Source organism: Mobula hypostoma, chromosome 23 (assembly GCF_963921235.1).
Source record: "Mobula hypostoma chromosome 23, sMobHyp1.1, whole genome shotgun sequence".
Taxonomy (NCBI): Eukaryota; Metazoa; Chordata; class Chondrichthyes; order Myliobatiformes; family Myliobatidae; genus Mobula; species Mobula hypostoma.
In genome coordinates, this window is record NC_086119.1 from 15,642,326 (window position 1) to 15,662,971 (window position 20,646).

Consider the following 20,646-nt stretch of genomic DNA (forward strand, 5'->3'; position numbering starts at 1 on the left):
TCCTTTAAAAGGGTCACCAAAACTGTACATAATACTCCAGGTGTGATCTCACCAACATCTTGTGGAGCTGCAACATAACATCGTCACTCCTATACTCAATGCCTGACTGAGGAAGGACAGTGTGCCACACACCTTCAATTGCAACACGTGCTAATCATGTACGGTACTGTGCAAAAGTCTTAGGCATATACAGTATATATAGCTAGGGTGAGTTTGTAGATCTGGCGGGAACAAGGGATGTTGGGAGTGGCGAGGGTGGAGTGCCAAGGGAGGGGTGTGGTACAGGTGGCAGAGAAGGGGTGCTGGGGTTGTGGCATGGGTGCAGACACACCCAGCCCTGAAACACTGGGCAAGGTCATTCGATTCCAAATAATCGGTTTATTCATTATTACAGAATGTCTCTCCGGTGATTCCCACTCCCTCTCCTCTCCCTTCCACTTTTCCCAACCACGATTCCCCTCTTCCTGCCCTCTTCCCGCACTCAGTCCACAATGGAGACCCATATCAGAATCAGGTTTATCATCACTCACATATTTCATGAAATTTGTTTTGTTTTTGTGACAGCAGTACACTGTAATACATAAAATTACTACAGTACTGTGGAAAAGTCTTAGGCACCCTAGCCACATACCGCATATGTGCCTAAGACTTTTGCAGAGTACTGTACCTCAGCCTTCTGGGACAGATTTATTGATGAATATAATGGCAAGGCTGGGAGAACATTTAGCTGAACACCTATGCTCTGTCCGCCAGAGAAAGCAGGATCTCCCAGTGACCACACATTTTAATTCCACGTCCCATTCCCATTCTGATATGTCTATCCACAGCCTCCTCTACTGTAAAGATGAAGCCACACTCAGGTTGAAGGAACAACACCTTATATTCCATCTGGGTAGCCTCCAACCTGATGGCATGAATATTGACTTCTCTAACTTCCGTTAATGCCCATTCCTCCCCTTCACACCCCATCTGTTATTTATTTATTATTGTATTTTTTTTCTCTCTTTTTCACCCTCTGTCCCTCTCACTATACCCCTTGCCCATCCTCTGGGCTTCCCCCCTCCCCCTTTCTTTCTCCCTAGGCCTCTTGTCCCGTGATCCTCTCATATCCCTTTTGCTAATCAACTTTCCAGCTCTTGACTCCATCCCTCCCCCTCCTGTCTTCTCCTATCATTTCGGATCTCCCCCTCCCCCTCCCACATTCAAATCTCTTACTACCTCTTCTTTCAGTTAGTCCTGACGAAGGGCCTTGGCCCGAAACGTCGACTGTACCTCTTCCTAGAGATGCTGCTTGGCCTGCTGCGTTCACCAGCAATTTTTATGTGTGATGCTTGAAATTCCAGCATCTGCAGATTTCCTCGTGTGTGGGTGAGAGGGATGTTGACTAGGACCTTGGGAGAACTTCCACCTCCCCAGAAATACCTGAGTGGAGTTCAAATCATTGCAGGAAGCCACACTATCGAACACCTTCCTCATTCCCCTCAAACCAAAACCACTGTCCACACAAACAGCAAGGGACAGCTGCCGGTCATAATTCAGCAACATGGGGGAAGGTTTCACATTCTGAATGGTGCCCCAGAGAACAGCAAAAAGCTTTTATGAGTCATATTCTGTTCCCAGCTCGCTGAAGGCTGAGCCATTTACCAGATTTCCTACTCTGACGCAACTCTTTACCTGTGAAGGGTTAATTAACCTTTATTCTGCCAGCTTTATTGATTTTAGAGAAATTTACTCGGCGAGACAGAGGAGGTAAACAGTTGTGGAGCCCAGTGCCGTCCCTGTCTGCTTTCAGCCAGTCCACTCACCTCATTAGGGGCTTGGAGGTGGAGCGAGTCAATATCTTTAAATCCCTGGGCGTTACCGTCTCAGAAGATCTGTTCTGGGACCGGTCATTACAAAGAAGGCACGGCAGCACCTCTACATTGTTAGAAGTTTGGTCCGATTTTGCATGTCACCTAAAACTTGGACAAACTTCTAAAGATTGAGTGGAGAGTGCCCTGACTGATTGCCTCACGGCCTGGAATGGAAAGACTAACGCCCAGGAACAGGAAAGTCTACAGTAAATGGTGGATGCAGCCCAGTCCATTACAGGAAAAGCCCTCCTCTCCATTGAGTACATTTACATGGAGCGCTGCCATAAGAAAGCAGCATCCATCATCAGGGACCCCCAGCACCCTCTCTTCTTGCTACCACCATTGGACAAGAGCTACAGGAGCCTTAGGTCCCACACCACCACGTTCAGGAACAGTTATTACCCTGCAACCATCAGGCTCCTGAACCAGCATGGATAACTTCACTCACCTCAACAATGACCTGATTCTGCAACCTGCTGGCTCATTTTCAAAGACTCTACAGCTCACGCTGTCAGTGCAGTTAACGTATTTACACAATCTGTCTCCTTTTGCACATCAGTTGTTTATCAACCTCTTCGTATAGTTTTTCATAAATTCTTTTGTATTTCTTTATTTTCCTGTAAATGCCTGCAAGAAAATGAATCTCAAGATAATACGTGCTTTGGTAATAAATTTACCTTGACTGTGAGAACACCGTAATCCCTGGCTGACAGCCATCTGGGTCTGCAGCCACCATGGCCTCTCTGCGGAGTCGAACTGGTGACACAGGGTTCACTACTTCACCCTGAGTGGAACGCCCCTGGTCACGTATCTGACTTCCTTCAGCGTTACCCAGGCACCACTGGTGAGTCTCTGGTCACAGCAGTGGTTTAATAATTCTAATTTCTTAAGGGACTCTGTGTGGGTGAGGGGCAAGAAGCCCATTTGAATCTGGACGGCTGGGAATGGACCCTCACCATTCAGATTGGGGGCCATTTTCATTTCAGATTTGTCCGTAGGTGGCAGCCATCAAATGCAGCAAAGACGCAGAAATAGCAGGGGCACATCTGCCTCTCATCCCAATAATTCAGGTTCAATCCTGACCTCGGGGGCTGTCTGTGTGGAGTTTCCATGTTTTCCTGGTGAATGTACAAAAGCACTACCTCATGAACCCGTGAACACTACCTCACTTTTTGCTCTCTTCTTGCACTAATTATTTATATTTCTTGTTATAACTTATAGTAATTTTATTTAGGTACTGCACTGTACTGCTGCTGCAAAACAACAAATTTCATGACATATGCCAGTGATAATAAACTCGATTCAGATTCAGATTCTGAACTTGATTAGGCTACACCAAATGCTGGAGGAACTCAACAGGCCCCAGGCAGTATCTGTGGAAAAGAGTATGGCCAACATGTTGGACCGAGATCCTTCAGCAGGACTGGAGAAAAAAAGATGAGGAGTCAGGATCTGCCTGGCCCGTTGAGTTCCTCCAGCATTTTGCGCGTGTTGCTTGGATTTCCAAGCACCTGCAGATCTTCTCTTGTCTGTGATTTGGAGTACTGTGTGTAGTTCTGGTTGCCCCATTACAGGAAGGTTGTGGAAGCTATGGAGAATTCAGAAGAGGTTCACCAGGATGCAGAATGGACTAGAGGGTTTGAGCCATAAGGAGAGGCTGGATAAAATAGGGTTGCTTTGCTCCAGAGCAGCGCTGGCTGAGGGAAGACCTGATAGAAAGTTATACAGTTATGTGCGGCATAGATAGGGTAGACAGCAAGATCTTTTATTCCCCAAGGAGAAATGCTGAACGCTAGCGGGATGGTTTTAAGGTGAGAGGTGCGAAGCTAAAAGGGGTTGTGCAGGGCAAAGCTTTTCTGTTATAGAGAGTGATTGGTGCCGGGGTGGTGGTGGAAGCAGGTACGATAATGGCATTCTAAAGGCTTTTAGCTAGGCACATGAATATGCAGGGAATAGTCGGATATGGATTATATTCACTGGGACTCGAAGACCTGAGTTATAGGGGAAGGTTGAATAGGTTAGGACTTTATTCCTTGGAGTGTAGGAGAATGAGGGGAGATTTCATAGAAGTATACAAAATTATGAGGGGTATAGATAGCGTAAATGCATGCAAGCCTTTTTCCACTGAAGTTGGGTGAGTCTAGAACCAGAGGTCATGAGTTAAGACTGGAAGGTGAAATGTTTAAGAGGAACTTCACCACTCAGCGGGCAGGTGAGAACGTGGAACGAGCTGCCAGCAGAAGTGGTGAACGCAGGTTCGATTTCACCACTTAAGAGAAATTTGGATAGTTTCATGGATGGGAGAGGCATGGAGGGCTATGGTCCGGGTGCAGGCTGATGGAACTAGGCAGAATACTGTAATGGTTTGGGATGGACTAGATGGGCTGAAGGGCCTGTTTCTGTGCTGTAGTGGTCTATGACTCTATGTGCAGGCAGCGGGATTAAGTCAGCCTGCCACTATGCTCACCTTGGACTACAGTGCCCGTTTCGGTGCTGTTGTGATTTACTATATGTATGCTGTATTGTCTAACATATGGGTTTCCTTTGGGTGAACCCGTTTCCTCCCATATCCTAACAAAGTGCAGTACTAGTACATGTATATAGAATATATGGTGAATATATATATATATATATGTGTGTGTGTGTGTGTGTGTGTGTGTGTGTGTGTGTGTGTGTATATATATGGTGTATATATAGCTAGGTTGCCCAAGATTTTTGCACAGTACTGCAGTAATTTTATGTATTACACTGTACTGCTGCTGCAAAACAATACAAATTTCATGACGTATGTGAGTGATGATAAACCTGATTCTGATACGGGTCTCTATTGTGGACTGGGAGTGGGAAGGGGGCAGGGAGAGGGGAATCACGGTTGGGAAAAGGGGAAGGGAGAGGGGAGGGAGAGGGGAGGGAGTGGGAAGCACTAGTGAGATATTCCGTGATGATCATTAAACGAATAGTTTGGAATCAAATGATCCTGCCTGGTGTCTCGGGGCTGGGTGTGTCTGCACCCGTGCCACCCCCCACCCCTGGCACTCCTTCTCTGCCACCTGTCCCAAACCCCTCGCGCAGCGTTCACCCTCACCATTCCCAACAACCTTTGCTCCTGCCAGATTTACAAACTACAATTTATATATATACCTAAGAATTCTGCACAGCACTCATACATTGGTAGGTTAATTGGCCACCTATTGTGTGTTAATGAATGGTAGAATCAGGGGCGGGGGTTGTTGATGGGAATGTGGGGGGATAAATTGGGATTAATGCAGGGTTAATGTAAATGTGTAGCTGTTGGTCAGTTTAGACTCAATGGGCCGAAGGGTCAGTGTCTGTGCTGTTTCTCTCAGTCACTGTGTCACTGCAGCTCACAGCAGAAACTGTTATCGCTGCATCACAACCTCTCCTGCACTGGGACCAGACACAAGCCAAGAGATGCGAGAGCAATAATGCATTTTTGTCACATAAACCGGGACAGACTGTTAATCATCCACTGACTTCCCCTTCGAACAAAGGAACAAATAATGTTCTGCCTCTGCCTATGAAAATCTCTGTGCTCGATTCATAAACGTGTTGGCTGGAGGTGAATTGTTACTCCTGAGTGCTTGTGAAGACAGCAGAGGGACAAAGGTGTTGAAATTCAGCCAGCGTCTGCTGAGCGTTCAAGTTACAGCTGCAGAGTTGGTGCAACCAACAAATCCACTTACGTAACTCCTTTAACACCGCCAAGTACCCCGCAGGATGTCATTAGCGCCGGAGAATGAGAGGAGATTTGACAGAGTTATACAAAATTATGCGAGGAGTAGATGAGGTAAATGCGAACAGGGCTTTTTCCATTGAGGTTGGATGAGACTAGAACCAGAAGTCATGGGTTAAGGGTGAAAGGTGAAATGTTTAAGGGTACAGAGGGCTAAGAGGCTCAACAGAAGTGCATAAAATTCTGAGAAATCTAGATGGAAGGGGAACCTGAGAGGGAATTTCTTCACTCAGATGTTGGTGAGAGTGTGGAATGAGCTGCCAGTGGAAGTGATGGATACAGGTTTAAATTTCAACATTGAAGGGAAGCTTAGATGAGTATTTGGATGGGGAGGATATGGAGGACAAGGGTCCAGGTGTGGGTCGATGAGACTAGATTGGTTAATAGACTGGCAGGGACTAGATGGGCCGAAGGGCCTGTTTCTGTGCTGTAGTGTTCTATGACTCTATGACCTGATACAGAATCACATCAGAAACGTAATCATACATGGTCAAAGGGGTAAACAATTACCGACCGGTGTTCGATTCCCACCCAGTTTTTGGGAGGTGGAGCCAAGTTAAGATGGCACTAAATGGAGACTCCTTTGTTTGCATCTTCGGAAACATCTTTACTTCCATTTTTAATATCTTTATTTTTCCCTTTCAGGGTTCTTTTGAAGACCCTGACCTGGAGTTAGATGCTAACTTTGGTTCTTTGTGGAAATGGGACATGTTCTCGGGGTTTCAAGGCTGGCTATTGTTTGGCACACCATGGGTTCGGCCTGAGAATCCAGCTCAGATTTGGAAGCTGAAGATCAAAGACGGACTCTGGAGATGGGCGGATCGAGGGTCGGTGTCATGGCAGGAGACCCGAGTGTCATCGGGGGAGTTGGAAAATCTTCTGTTGTGTGCCCAAAGACCTGGGATCTTTGGGAACAGAGCTCGGAAAAAGCCACGTAACGGACTTTAACATCGTAAACCAGCAAGTTGTTTATGTCTCCCCGCTCGCTGGGAAAAACGGAGACACCTCCTTCTCCCTTATTAGGGAGAGAGAGCCTGTGGTATGTCGAATACTGGGTGAAATGCAAAGTCTTTGGGGTAACTGCGTCTGTGTCTTTGTTATTGCTTTGTTCACGCTTGAGTGCTCGGTGGTGGGTGCTGATGCTTTTTTTTTGCTGGTGGGAGGAGAGGGGATCGTTGCTTCCTGCCAATTATGTGTGGGAGGGAGGGGAGCTGGGGTGGACTTCAGGGTTCTTACGTTTAACTGTCATTCATTCTTTGGGGCAATCCTCTGCTTTCATGGATGTTTGTGAAGTAAAAACATTTCAGAATGTGTATTCTATACATTTCTCTGACATTAAACTGGACCTTTGAACCTTTGGGTTTGTGTGTTCTCCCTGTGACCGCGTGTGTTTCCTCAGGGTGCTCCAGTTTCCTCCCACAGTCCAAAGGCGTATAGATTAGGATCAGTAAGTTGCGGCATGCTATGTTGGCACTGGAAGCATAGCGACACTTCTGGGCTTCCCTCAGCACATCTTCGCTGATTTGATATGATGCAATGCAAACGATGCGTCTCACAGTATGCTTCAAAATAGATGTTACAAATAAAGCTCAACTCTTATCTTTAAATTTTATACAACCAGTTTCTTGAACCTACCTGCAGAACCCTAACGCTAGCTTGCAGTGGAACACCACAGACCACCTCTTGCACCACCATGGACTTGACGTCAAATTTTGTCGACTACACTCGTCTTAGTTTTGCACAGTCTTTTCTTCCACCGTACGGCATAATTCAAGTATAACTGGCGTTGTGCTGTCTGTATCTTCCTGTTCCTGATGCTGCTGCAAGTAGGTTTTTCATTGTTTTGTACCTCTGCATGCTTGTGCACTTGACAATGAACTCAACTTGAAACAGCAAGGAGGGTCATGATGGAAATCGAAACAGGAATTCCATTATGTAGTTTCTGGCTGCTGAGTGCAAACCAAACAGTGGTAGAGTGATTGAACATGGGAAGTAGCTTAAAGGTTTTTTTTTGTAGTTTGGCATGGACTTGATGGGCCAAATGGTCTCCTACCTTGCCTGAATATGTTTTTATTGGAGATACAACATGGTAACAGGCCGAAGCCCGCACTGCCCGATTACACCAATTAACCTACTGAACTGTAGGTCCTTGGGATGTAGGAAGAAACTCACGTGGTCACCAGGAGAACGTACAAACTCCTTATGAACAGCGTAGGAATTGAACCCATGTCGTTGGTGCTGTCATACCCAAACTATCTGGAACTTGTTACCAGATGAGGTGAGGAGACAGATGTAATCACTTTGTTTAAGTATTTAGAAAGACACGTAAATAGGCAAGGCTAGGAACACTACCATGCCGCCCCCAACACTTCTATGATTATGTAATATCAATATAGCCTTATGCTGGCACGGAGATCCTGGTTCACTTGCAGTGATGAAATAAATTGATCTTTGAGGGATTTCCAAAAAGGATCCATCACCCGTGAAATGACAGGGTGTGGGCAACGGGCAGTCAGCAGCTTGGCCACGCATTGCTGCTCTCGACACACAGTGCCAACTGTCCTCAATCAGACACATGAGGAGGATGCAGACTTGTAGCAGCAATGGTTGAACTGGATTGAAACTGAAGAAAATTATAGATCATAGAACAATACAGCACAGTACGGGCCCTTCGGCCCAAACTGCTGTGCCAACCCTCAAACCCTGCCTCCCATATAACCCCCCCCCACCTTAAATTCCTCCATATACCTGTCCAGTAGTCTCTTAATTTTCACTAGTTAATCTACCTCCACCACTGACTCAGGCAGTGCATTCCACGCACCAACCACTCTCTGAGTAAAAAACCTTCCTTTAATATCCCCCTTTGAACTTCCCACCCCTTACCTTAAAGCCATGTCCTCTTGTATTGAGCAGTGGTGCCCTGGGGAAGAGGCACTGGCTATCCACTCTATCTATTCCTCTTATTATCTTATACACCTCTATCATGTCTCCTCTCATCCTCCTTCTCTCCAAAAGTAAAGCCCTAGCTCCCTTAATCTCTGATCATAATGCATACTCTCTAAACCAGGCAGCATTCTGGTAAATCTCCTCTGTACCCTTTCCTTTCCTCTGTACCCTTTATAACTCAACCTTAGACAACCTGCGACTCCAAGTTTCTTTGGAGGCCACAAAACACTTTGTGCGGACCATATTGGTGCCAGTTAGAAGCAGGGCTACCTGCTCAATTGCAGAATTCCCATCGGAAGGGGCAGAATATGAAGCAAGCACACTGAAGTGACATGAGGGTTCAGTAACATGTTGGTTACACTGGACACATTTTAAGGATTGGCTATATTACTTCCTCCCTTCCCTCTTACCCTCTAGAGAAAAGGGAAAGAGATGGGGTGAATGCGTGTGCACACTTTTCCCCTGGGTTGGGGAATAGGAACCTGAGGGGCAACTTCTCAACCAAGAGAGCGGTCAGTATGTGTAAGGAGCTGCCAGAGGAAGTGGTTGAAGTAGGGCAATTAACAACATTTCAAAGGTACTAGGACAGGGAATGTTTAGAGGCCTACACACCTCACCAGGGTCAGAGCGCGCCAGAGCACTGAAACAGGCCCTTCGGCCCATCTAGTCCATGCCAAACTGTTACTCTGCCTAGACCCATTGACCTACACCTGGACCATAGCCCTCCATCCTCCTCCCACCAATGTACCTATTCAAAGATCTCTTAAATGCTGAAATCGACCTGTATCCACAACTTCTGCTGGCAATTTATTCCACGCTCATGTCACCTTCAAAGTGAAGAAATTTCCCCTCAGATACCCCTTAAATAATCTATCTGGATCTCTCAGAATTTTATACACTATTTATGAGTCCCTCTGCCTTCTGTTCCAATGAAAACAACTTTACTCTTATACAATCCCTCATCAATATTTGTAAATCTCCTCTACACCCCCTCTGTACATCATTGCAAGAATTTCATCTGGGTCACTAAATCTCCAGGGAAGGAACTCTGCCACCATAACCTGGTCAGCCTGCAATGTGACTCCAGCTCCACCGGTGAGGTCCTCCCTGAAGTAGCCTCACGAGCCATTCAGTTCAAGGTCAGCAAGAGATGGGGGAACAAATGGGGGCCTAGTCAGCAATGCTTACATCCTGTAAATGACTGAGGATTAAAGAAAACACAACACAAGTGATGTAAATGTGCCCTGGAACTACGTTCTGTCCTGTGTACCAGAGGCAGACGGTGCCCACCTTGGTGTTGGAGTTAGAGAGGTTCATTCGCTGACCAGGAGGCCCATGCCCCTGTTAAATTCTGTTCACACGGTAACAGCCGATTTGGCACCAACCCTGATATGCGTATGAATAACCTAACCACTATAGAGCATTACAGTACAGTACAGGCCCTTTGGCCCACGATGTTGTGCTGACCCTTCTAAAATCAATCTAATATCTCCCTCCTACATAGCCCTCCTTTTTTTGTTCATCCATGTGCCTATCTAAGAGTTTCTTAAATGCTCCAAATGTATCTGCCTCTATCATACACTCACCACTCTCTGAGTAAAAGAACCATCTCCTCCTATACTTGCCTCCAAACACTTCAAAGTTACGCAAACTGGTATTAGCCATGTCCATCCTGGGAAAAAGTTTCTGGCTGCCCACTCTATCTATGCCTCTTATCATCTTGTACGCCTCTGTCAAGCCACCTCTCATCCTCCTTCTCCCCAAAGAGAAAAGCCTAGCTTGCTCAACATATCCCCATAAGACATGCTCCGTAACACCACCTCAGAACTTATATTTTGCTCATTAATTATAATTTATGTTAATTTATGCATATTCACTTATTTTTGTCATATACAGTGCTGCTGCTGCAAAAAGATAATTGTCATGGTAATTATACATATGTATGTATGACCATGTCCATGACTGCAATAGCCAGGGGAGGTGGGGTTGTGGGGATAAGCTCCCACTACCTATTAACTGCTCCCAATGGTGTGCGTCTGAAAGAGCCTCTGACAACCAAGTCCAGCTCCTGGCCTTCATGTTTGGCTTAGTTACTAAGCCTGGCAGTGCCGTTTCTACTGACAGGACAAGGGGCAGCGGTGGGTTACTGGCGCCTTAAAACCAGTCGCCGTGGGCAGACGGGGCTCGTCAGCCGCGGTGGGCAGCTCATCCAGGAGAAGGACAACTCTGATCTCAAACCTCAGCTGTCTTGCGGCCATACCCACTCATGGGGAAGGCTTCGGGAGCAAACCCTGAGGAAAAACCCTGGATCTGGAGACCCTGAGGCAGTCCTACGCTGACTGGCAACTCCTGGTGCCGAACTGTATGGGTCTCCGCTGATCATTTGGATTCATCGGATGCGTTGGGAGGGGGAGCCTGCTGCACGGGCAACAGCTTGCCCTCCATATCGTACTGCCCTGGCTTGAGTGTCCCCTACACAGAGAGGACGCAACACCCACGGTTGACCCTGGCCAAGGGAGGGAGGTCCTCACATGTCAATCATTACATTAATTTGATTTACCTTAAGTCACTGTAACAATTACTATAAGCCCTGTCAGCTGATGTTTTATTACAGGCTGTTACAGGCTCCCTCTGTTCACAGTGCAGACTTCTCCACTCCTCCTGCAGTGGGTGAATGCAGGTATTACAGCATAATGACTCGTCATTAAAACCTCCCTTCCCCAAGTATCTCTCTGTGACTCTCAGTGAGAGAAGGCAAGACCTACTGGAAGCACTGTGGCTCGGTGAAGCCGCTCTGAATCAGCTTCATTCCTGCCCAGACTCAATTTCAGTCAATAACTTACTGGCAGCTGAGCTCATGCTGGGCACTGGAGTTCTCGTCACTCTCACACTGCCTCGAGAGCCTGGTGACTTTGAAAGCCGGCATGCTGGAGAGAGACTGTCATCTGCGGGGGCTTCCTTTCACACAGTTCAGACACAACATGTACGTGTCCGCATCCTTCCCGCGGTCTGTGGTCTGTGGCCACGGCGCACGCTGCTCCTTGGTGTTTGCGAAGCAGCACATCCAGCGAGGGCCTCTGGTGAATTCCACACCACTCGTCAACCATCGGCGTTCCACAGAGGCAAGTGCCTCGAGATGGGGGCATCTATCATCAGGGACGCCCACCATTTGGGTCATGCCAGTCTTTCACTGCTCCTGTGAAGTACCTGACTCAGGAACACTGGCAGGTTCAAGCACAGATACCTAGCTCAATCATCAGACCTGCACAACCTTAACCCTACCTCAGCAAAGGAACACGATGGACCACTTCTTGTACCACCATGGACTTGTCTCTGATTGGCTCTTTGTTTTTTGCACTAAGGTCTTGCTTTTATAAAGACTTTTCCTCCCCTCTCTCTTCTCTGGCTTGCACAATGTTTATGTAAATAAGTCCATATACTGGAGCAAAATTAGGCCATTTGACCCATCGAGTCTGCTCCACCACTTCATTATGGCTGATCTGTTTCCCTCTCAGCCCCAGTCTCCTGCCTTCTCCCCGTATCCCTTCATGCCCTGAGCAATTAAGAACCTGTCAACCTCAGCCTTAAATGTGCCCAAAGACTTGGCCTCCTCAGCTACCTGTGGCAACAAATTTACTACTCTCTGGCTAAAGGAATTCCTCTTCACCTCTGTTCTAAATGGACATCCCTCTATTCTGAGGTGTGCCCTCTGGTCCTAGACTCCCCCACTACAGGAAACATCCCCCCACACATCCACTCTGTCGAGGCCTTTCAACATTCGATAGGTTTCAATAAGATCTCCTCTCATTCTTCTGAATTCCTGTGAGTTGAGGCTTAGATGAGGCTCAGTCCTCATATGACGAGCCTTTCAATCCCAGAACCATTTTCGTGACTTCCTCTGAACCGTCTCCAATGTTAGCATATCCTTTCTTAGATTGGAGGCCCAAAACTGCTTACGATACTCCAAGTGAGGCCTCACCCAGTGCCTTATAAAGCCTCAGCATTACACATTCTAGTCCTCTCAAAATGAATGCTAATATTGCATTTGTCTTCCTCGCCACAGACTCAGCCGGAAAATTAACCTTTAGGGAATCCTGCACAAGGACTCCCAAGTCCCTTTGCACCTTACATTTTCTTTCCATTTAGAAACTATATCTATGCTTTTATTTATTCTACCAAGGTAGGAAAGGAACATCGCATCCAGAGTTTCTCCAGTTAGCGGACGATTTCCCTCCACGCCTCTCTGACGTAGTGGGGAACCGCGTACAAGACAAGTTACAGCAGTGGTTTGCCATTGCCTTCTGCCGGGTGAGTTTCCAAAGAGTTCACCAGCTCGTAACCCAGCACGGATGGAAAGCATGCAGGGGAGCCAGCAGGATTTGAACTCAGGACCTTTTGTGCCGAAGTCCAACACTGATGCCACTACGCCACCAGCCGGGTCTCTACCAAGATATGTGAACATAAACTTCTCGATAGTGTTTTCCATCTGCCAATTCTTTGCTCATTCTCCTAACGTGTCTAAGTCCTTCTGTAGACTTCATGCTTCCTCTTGTCCATACCCAAGTGCTGGTGATGCTCCTGCAAGTTTTTTCATTGTATCTCACTATACTTGTGCATATGACACTAAACTCTACTTGATCTGACCCCTGCTGTGGCTGATGATGTTCAATGCTTGCCCAACCCCTCCCCCCACCATCCCCACCACCCTCATCGCAACTCGGTGCCTGGCAACCCCCCGGAGTCGTTCCTCAGTTGTCGTTTTCTGGCATGGGAGGGCCCTCTGTAAATGGGGCCAGAAGACAATGGGGGTGTCTTCTTATTTGTTTTCATTACAGGGAAGAAAAGAGATTAGCTTTATTTGTCACATGTACATTGAGGCATACAGTGAAATGTGCCGTTTTGCATCAAAAACACAGGCCAAGGATTGTGGTGGGGGCAGCCCACAAGTGTCACCAGGCTCCCAGTGCTGATGTGGCATGCCTACAACTCACTAAACCCGATCGTACATGAATTGGGCTGCTGGAAGAACCTGGAGCACCTGGTGGAAATCCACACAGTCACAGGGAGAACAAACAAATTCCTTACGGACAGTGGCGGGAATCGAACCCCCGACTGGGGATCGCCAGCGCTATACAACAATTACGCTACCGTGCCGCAACTGAGGACACTGTAGCTGCAGAATTCTGGGAGAGGGGCGGTGAAGGTCTAGAACAACCTAACAGACAAAATGCAGAGGTACCAGACATCTCAGTGAGTCAATCCCCGGGGCTTAACGAAACAACAGTCTGTTATATTTAAGAAGGAGCTTTAGAGTGGTTTTACACTAACGTACCTCCATTTTGATGGCATCCTCTGGATGGATCAGCTGGTTTAGGCAATAAGCCACACAGTCATTGTTTTTATTTTTATTTTGAGATACAGCATGATAAGTGGCTGCCCAATTACAGCCCTGTGACCAATTAACCTACTAACCCGTATTGTCGTTGGAATGTGGGAGGAAACCAGAGCGTTTGGAGAAAACCTGCAGAGTCACGGGGAGAACATACTGACAGTGAAGGAGTTGAACCTGGGTCGCTGGTGCAGTAATAGCGTTCCGCTACTATGTCACCCTACAGTCCCAGCTTCTGAAGGAGTAACTGATGATCAGAGCAACAGTCTTCAGAGGAGGGTGGGATTGGACCTAGCCAATAGCTGATCTTGTGATTACATGGCGGGTTGAACTTCATGGCCTCAGCTCACAACCAAGCCCGGCGGCCCTGGGAGACCTGTGGAATTGGCAACCCAGACAACGCTGCAGGAAGTTGGCACGGAAAATGCAGTATTTTGAGAAAGCATTTGGTTAGTTCCACTTCAGGCTGCTGGCAGCGAGTCTGGGCAGTGAGATCAGCGTGGTTGTACACCACAGAACTGAGACACATTAAATGGACGGAGACCAACGCTGTGGCAGGTATTTCACAACAGGAGAAAGTGTTGTTGAATGGGTTTCATTTTAGAAACAGTAGTAATGTGATCTCTCAAGTCGAGTATGATGTTCTCCTAAAGATTTGTCTATTGGTGGGTTCTCAGGTGGCCATAAAGACCGAACCAGGATCCATATACCCAGGGCGTTAGGATGGATTCTCTTAATGGAATCTGTGCATGACTTTGTTTAACATGTGAATGCATGCACGGGCAGCCATTACATGGTCTTTGACAGATTGGAGTCAAGGTCCAATGGCATATGGTGTGCAAGACGACTGGGGACCCGTCACTGTCCCTCCGCCTTCACTGCCCTCGTAATGTGTCATCATCTTCTGCCAGCTCCACTACTGAGCTCTTGGTTGGGTCACTCTTTGTCTGGGACTGCCCCCTTGACCTTATCCATGGGTGACCCTACCAGGAGCTGAACTCCAGACGGCATCACACTTGGGATTTCAGAAATTCATAAGCCCCTCCCCCGCGACAAGGCGATGATTTGTGGAGAAGAAACAACCCACATCGCAAGACTGGAGCTGAAACGAAAGGTAGAAATTCCCAGACTGCCTTAAGTCGCCTGGTTGCACAGGACCCATACCTAACCTGCTTGCTTTCAATTTAAAACCTCTGATCCAGCAGTAGCCAGTGCCTGGTCGCCGAGGTTTTCTGCTTCTACATCTATCTCTCCTTAAAGTGACTGAATGGTAGAGGGGGTGAATGTGGAAATGGGAAACCCAGGCCCCACATTCTATTCTGATGTGCTGCTATCAAGATGGATGTGGTATCCCTCAAGTTAAGCCGATTCAATAATCCTTTGCGACAATTTACAACAGGAAACTTGAGCTGTCACAAACTATGATTACATCAATTTGTTTGACTCCAGTCAATGCAGAACAAGAGAACATTTTGAATTTAAATAGTTAACCAAGTAAATTCTGAAAGTATATAGCAGTATGCATAATGGTTGGTGCTGAATTTAAAACACAACAAGTTCAACAATGTCTATCAAGGAAGGAAATCTGCCAACTTTAGCCCAGTCTGTCCATTCTTGACTCCAACCCATAGCACTGTAGACTCTAAACTGCCCTTTGAAATGGCCAGGGAGCCACTTAGTTCAAGGTCACTCAGGGTAATAAATATAGTGAGGTCCACTTTCCCATGAGTGAATTAAAAAAGAGGTCCCAGAGTTTGCCTCACCCAACCACCCACGTGATTATTCCTGTGTTTCTGATTCAGGTCCACTCCTGCCTTTGGACAGTCTGAACCTGCCCCATTTTCACTCTGTGGTATACAGATTTCCATCTTCCCCTCACTGTGCCTCAGATAATAATTGTGGTCACTCAGATGGCAATTCATATTCCTGGGCAGCATATGAAAGTTAAAATAATAATCTTCTCTTCTTCACTTGATCCCTCCCATCGGTCCAACAATGTCTTGATCCCCCTACCATCAGGCAGGAGGTGCCATAGCATTAGGACAAGGACTATTAGGATGAGAAACAGCTTCTTACCCCAGGTCGTGAGACTACTGAACTCCCTGTCACCACATATGAAGCGCCAGTAGCATTACACTGTTTACTTTTTCACTTGTGTCATAAATGCACCTTATTATTATTTGTCGATTTATTTGTGGTAATGTTAACTTAAGTGTTATGAGTGTGAGTTATGTGAACTGTGTTATGCACTTTGGTCTGGAAGAACGTCGTTTCGCTTGGCAGTATATATATGTATGCGGTGGAATGACTTGAACGATATTAATGCCACTGCTGTAAAATTGAAGGTGGCACCAAGCTCTCGGCTGTCAAGTACAGGAACTTTACTGCCAAGTATACCCAGACATGGGAAGGATCCTGATTACTGGAAGAACATTGGGAAGCACCCCCTTTCCTCATCTTAATAAATGGCTCTCTGCATAGTCCTACAGGTTCTCAGTAATCAACAATTTGGCTGCATTTATAGCAGGTTGAGCTGTTATTAAGAATGAATCTGGATAGTTTGTCCTATTTTATCTCATTCTTCCAAATGAAACAGATCAACCGTTCCCATTTCAGCTTCTTAATGGTGACCTGGCTTCACCTAGCTTGCTAGCACCAGGTCACACTGATACTGCTGCCATGATCTGTCCACACTTCACTTTTGGTGGCCCTTTATCTTGACGAATTTAATGTCTTGTTTTGCATTCTCTTTTTCCCCTTCTTCCCCATTTTTCCTCTGAAATCAACCTTTCAGGCATAAGCAAGTTGTTTGTGCATTGCTGGGGAGCTTGATTGACACGCTCAGCATTACTCCAGGACCTGCTTGCTACAATGTTGAGTGGAGATGTGTGCACAACCGTAGTTCTATAAATCTACCTTTCACAGGATCCTGACAAATCGGACTGCAAAACCCAGCATCTCCATCCATTTTCCCAAGATTATCTTCTATGGATGTTTGTATTGACTGGCTGCATCATGACCTGGTTTGGAAAAACCATTGGCTTGGAATGGAAAATCCTACAAAGGGCAGTGGATTTGGCCCAGTCCATTACGGGTAAAGCCCTCCCAACCATTGAACACATTTACATGAAACACTGTTGTGGGAAAGCAGTACCATCACCAGAGATCGCCACCAGCCAGGCCATGCTCTTTTCTCACTGCTGTTATCAGGTAGAAGGTACAGGAGCCTCAGAACTCGCACCACCAGGTTCAAGAACAGTTACTACTAGGGTTGCCAACTTTCTCACTCCCAAATAAGGGACAAAAGTAGCAGTCAAATACGGGACACTTGCGTTTACCCCGAAAAAGACTACCATGACCATGAAGCCTTGCGCGGGCACCTATGTGCGTATGTGTGACATGCGCATACTTGACGTGCGCATGCGTGTACGTGCCGATTTTTTTCTACAAGTCGGTTTTGGCTTAATCTTCCCGACCTGTTAAGTGAAACTACATTATTTCCACTTTATATAGGCTGTGTGTTTATCATATCATTCCTGCTTTTACTATACGTTAGTGTTATTTTAAGTTTTATGTGTTATTTGGTATGATTTGGTATGTTACTTTTTGGGTCTGGGAACACTCAAAAAATTTTCCCATATAAATTAATGATAATTGCTTCTTCGGCTTATGAACGGTTTCATAGGAATGCTCTACCTTAGCGGGGGAAATACGGGACAAGAGCAGTCCCATATGGGACAAACCAATTTAGCCCAATATACGGGATGTCCCGGCTAATACAGGGCAGTTGGCAACCCTAGTTACTACTCCTGAACCATCAGGCTCTTGAATAAAAGGAGATAACTACACTCACTTCCCCCTTCATAGAGATGTTTCCGAAAACTAATGATCTCACTTTAAGGACTCTTTATCTCATAGTCATTGCTATATTTTTATATTTGTACATTTTGTTGTCTTCTGCACTCTGGTTGATCTTTCATTCACCCTGTTATAGTTACTATTCTATAGATTTATTGAGTATGCCTGCAGGAAAATAAATCTCAAGGTTGTATATGGTAATATATATGTACTTTGATAATAAAACTTACTTCAAACTTTTTGAACTTTGGATTCAATTCTTAACCCTTCCCACCTCTTGCCCGTGAATACTCCAGTCAATATACAGAGCAGGTGTGCCTCTTGTTCTCCTTGCATGTGTCTACCATCTAGTATTTACCTGTATATATTTAAGTCTACTTGCCCCTGGTTGGACCAGCTACAGCCCCCACGAACTCCTCATAAGAACTTGGCTGACTGCTCTCTCCCTCCTCCATCATCTTCTTGTCACACAGAACAATTGGTTTCTTTCTTCACCGCCAAATATCTGTTGCGGTGCCAAGAAGTTTCCCAATGCAGGCCATTCCTTTGCCTCCAGCCACTTCCCTTTGGCGAACAGCTAGCCCGCATCTCAGTCCCAATGACAGATCACGCCATGCTCTGTCTGTGATAGCACTATGCTGTTACAAGGTGAACCTGGAAGCTTTGGCCTGTTTTTATTTCATCCTTCCAATGGCACAGATCTACCACCGTACTTAGAGTCACAGAGTCACGCAGCACTGCAGCATAATGACAGATCCTTTGGCCCGTCTAGCATGCCGATCTGTTATTCCACCTGGTCCCATTGACCTGAAGCTGCACCATAGCCTTCCGTACTCCTCCCATGCATGCACTTATCTAAACTTCTCTTCAACGTTGAAATTATACCCGCATCCACCGCTTCCTCTGGCACCTCGTTCCACACTCTCACCACCCTCTGAGTGAAGAAGTTGCCCCTCAGTTTCCCCTTAAATATTTCACCTATCACCCTTAACCCATGACCTCTAGTTCTAGTCTCACCCAACCTCAGAAGAAAAGCCCTGCTTATATTTACACTATCTATACCCCTCATAATTTTGTACACCTCTGTGAAATCTCCACTCATTCATTCTCCTTTGCTCCAGGGATTAAAGTCCCAATCTACTCAACCTTTCCCCATAACTCAGGTCCTCAAGGCCCACCAGCAGCCTTTCTGCTTCCTTCCCATCCCTAACATCGCGGAGTTAATTTAGTTCTAGTGTTCACCAGCCCTCCACGGCAGGGCAGCTAAGTGATCAAGATAGTCGACTAATGGCAGCCTGGTCAGACAAACGGGCTCCTTTTCCCCTGCTCTCTAATGATACGGTTTCAGTCGGGATGAGGTATCAGTGAGGTGGATGAGATCACTGTAAGAACAAAGCATCTGTGGAGCCTCAAGTGCTCTTGGTGCAAGGCCAGACCACACTGATCATGTTCCAGCTGGATATACAGTAGATCTTAGAAGGCAGCAGAAAGAAAAGGTGATAAAACGTTGGCATTCATTTCTAGAGGAATAGAGTATAGGAGCAGGGATGTGATGTTGAGGCTCTATAAGGCGCTGGTGAGACCTCACTTGGAGTACTGTGGGCAGTTTTGGGCTCCTTATTTAAGAAAGGATGTGCTGACGTTGGAAAGGGTACAGAGAAGATTTACTAGAATGATTACAGGAATGAGAGGGTTAACATATGAGGAGTGTTTGTCCGCTCTTGGACTGTATTCCTTGGAGTTTAGAAGAATGGGGGGGGGGGGGGACCTCATAGAAACAATTCGAATGTTAAAAGGCAGGGACAGAGTGGATGCGGCAAAGTTGTTTCCCATGGTGGGGGAGTCTAGTACGAGAGGGCATAACCTAAGGATTGAAGGGCACCCATTCAGAACAGAAATGCGAAGAAATTTTTTTAGCCAGAGGGTGGTGAATCTATGGAATTTGTTGCCACAGGCGGCAGGGGAGGCCAAGTCATTGGGTGTAGTTAAGGCAGAGATTGATAGGTATCTGAGTAGCCAGGGCATCAAAGGTTATGGTGAGAAGGCGGGGGAGTGGGACTAAATGGGAGAATGGATCAGCTCAAGATAAAATGGTGGAGCAGAGTCGATGGGCCAAATGGCTGACTTCTGCTCCTTTGTCTTATGGTCTATGCTCTTATAAAGAACAATACACACAAAATGCTGGAGGAACTCAGTAAGTCGGGCAGCATCTACGGAAGGGAACAGGGCTGGGACAGTTCACCAGGACGGGGCAGAAAGGGGGCAAAATTCAGAATAAGAAGGTGGGGAGGGGAAGGAGTACAAGCTGGCAGAGGATTGGCAACACCAGGTGAAAGGGAAGGGGCCTGAAGTAAGTATCTGACAGGTGATAGGCAGAAGAGGTAGAGGGCACCACAGCAGCATGGCAGTTAGCACGACGCCATAACACCTTGGAGTTCAATTCTGGTGACATCTATAAGGAGTTTGTAGAGTACATCCTCCCCGTGAACGCATGGGTTTCCTCTGGGTGCTCTGGTTTCCTCCCACAGTCCAAAGACGTACCAGTTAGTAGGCTAATTGGTCTTTATAAATTGTCCTGTGATTAGGCTAGGGTTAAATCGATGGGTTGCTGGCCGCGTGCGTTGAAAGGCCAGTAGGGCGTATTCCACACTGTCTCTCTAAATAAATCAATAAAATTAAATTAAAACAAGAAGGAATCAGAGAGGGCATATAATTGAGCAAATATCAGAAGGAAGTTAGAGGATTGAGAAACTTGCAAATGTCACTCCACTCTTCAAAAAAGAAGGGAGGCAGAGGAAAGGAACTTAGAGAGCAGTTAGCCAGACCTCAGTTTCTGGGAAGATGTT

The 20,646-nt window shown here is 46.5% G+C and overlaps 1 protein-coding gene across 1 annotated transcript in view; it reads right to left on the reverse strand.

Moving 5' to 3' along the window:
• Positions 1-20,646, reverse strand: part of ccdc92ba (coiled-coil domain containing 92Ba) — an 85,306-nt gene that overhangs the window by 35,641 nt on the left and 29,019 nt on the right. The window lies entirely within an intron of this gene.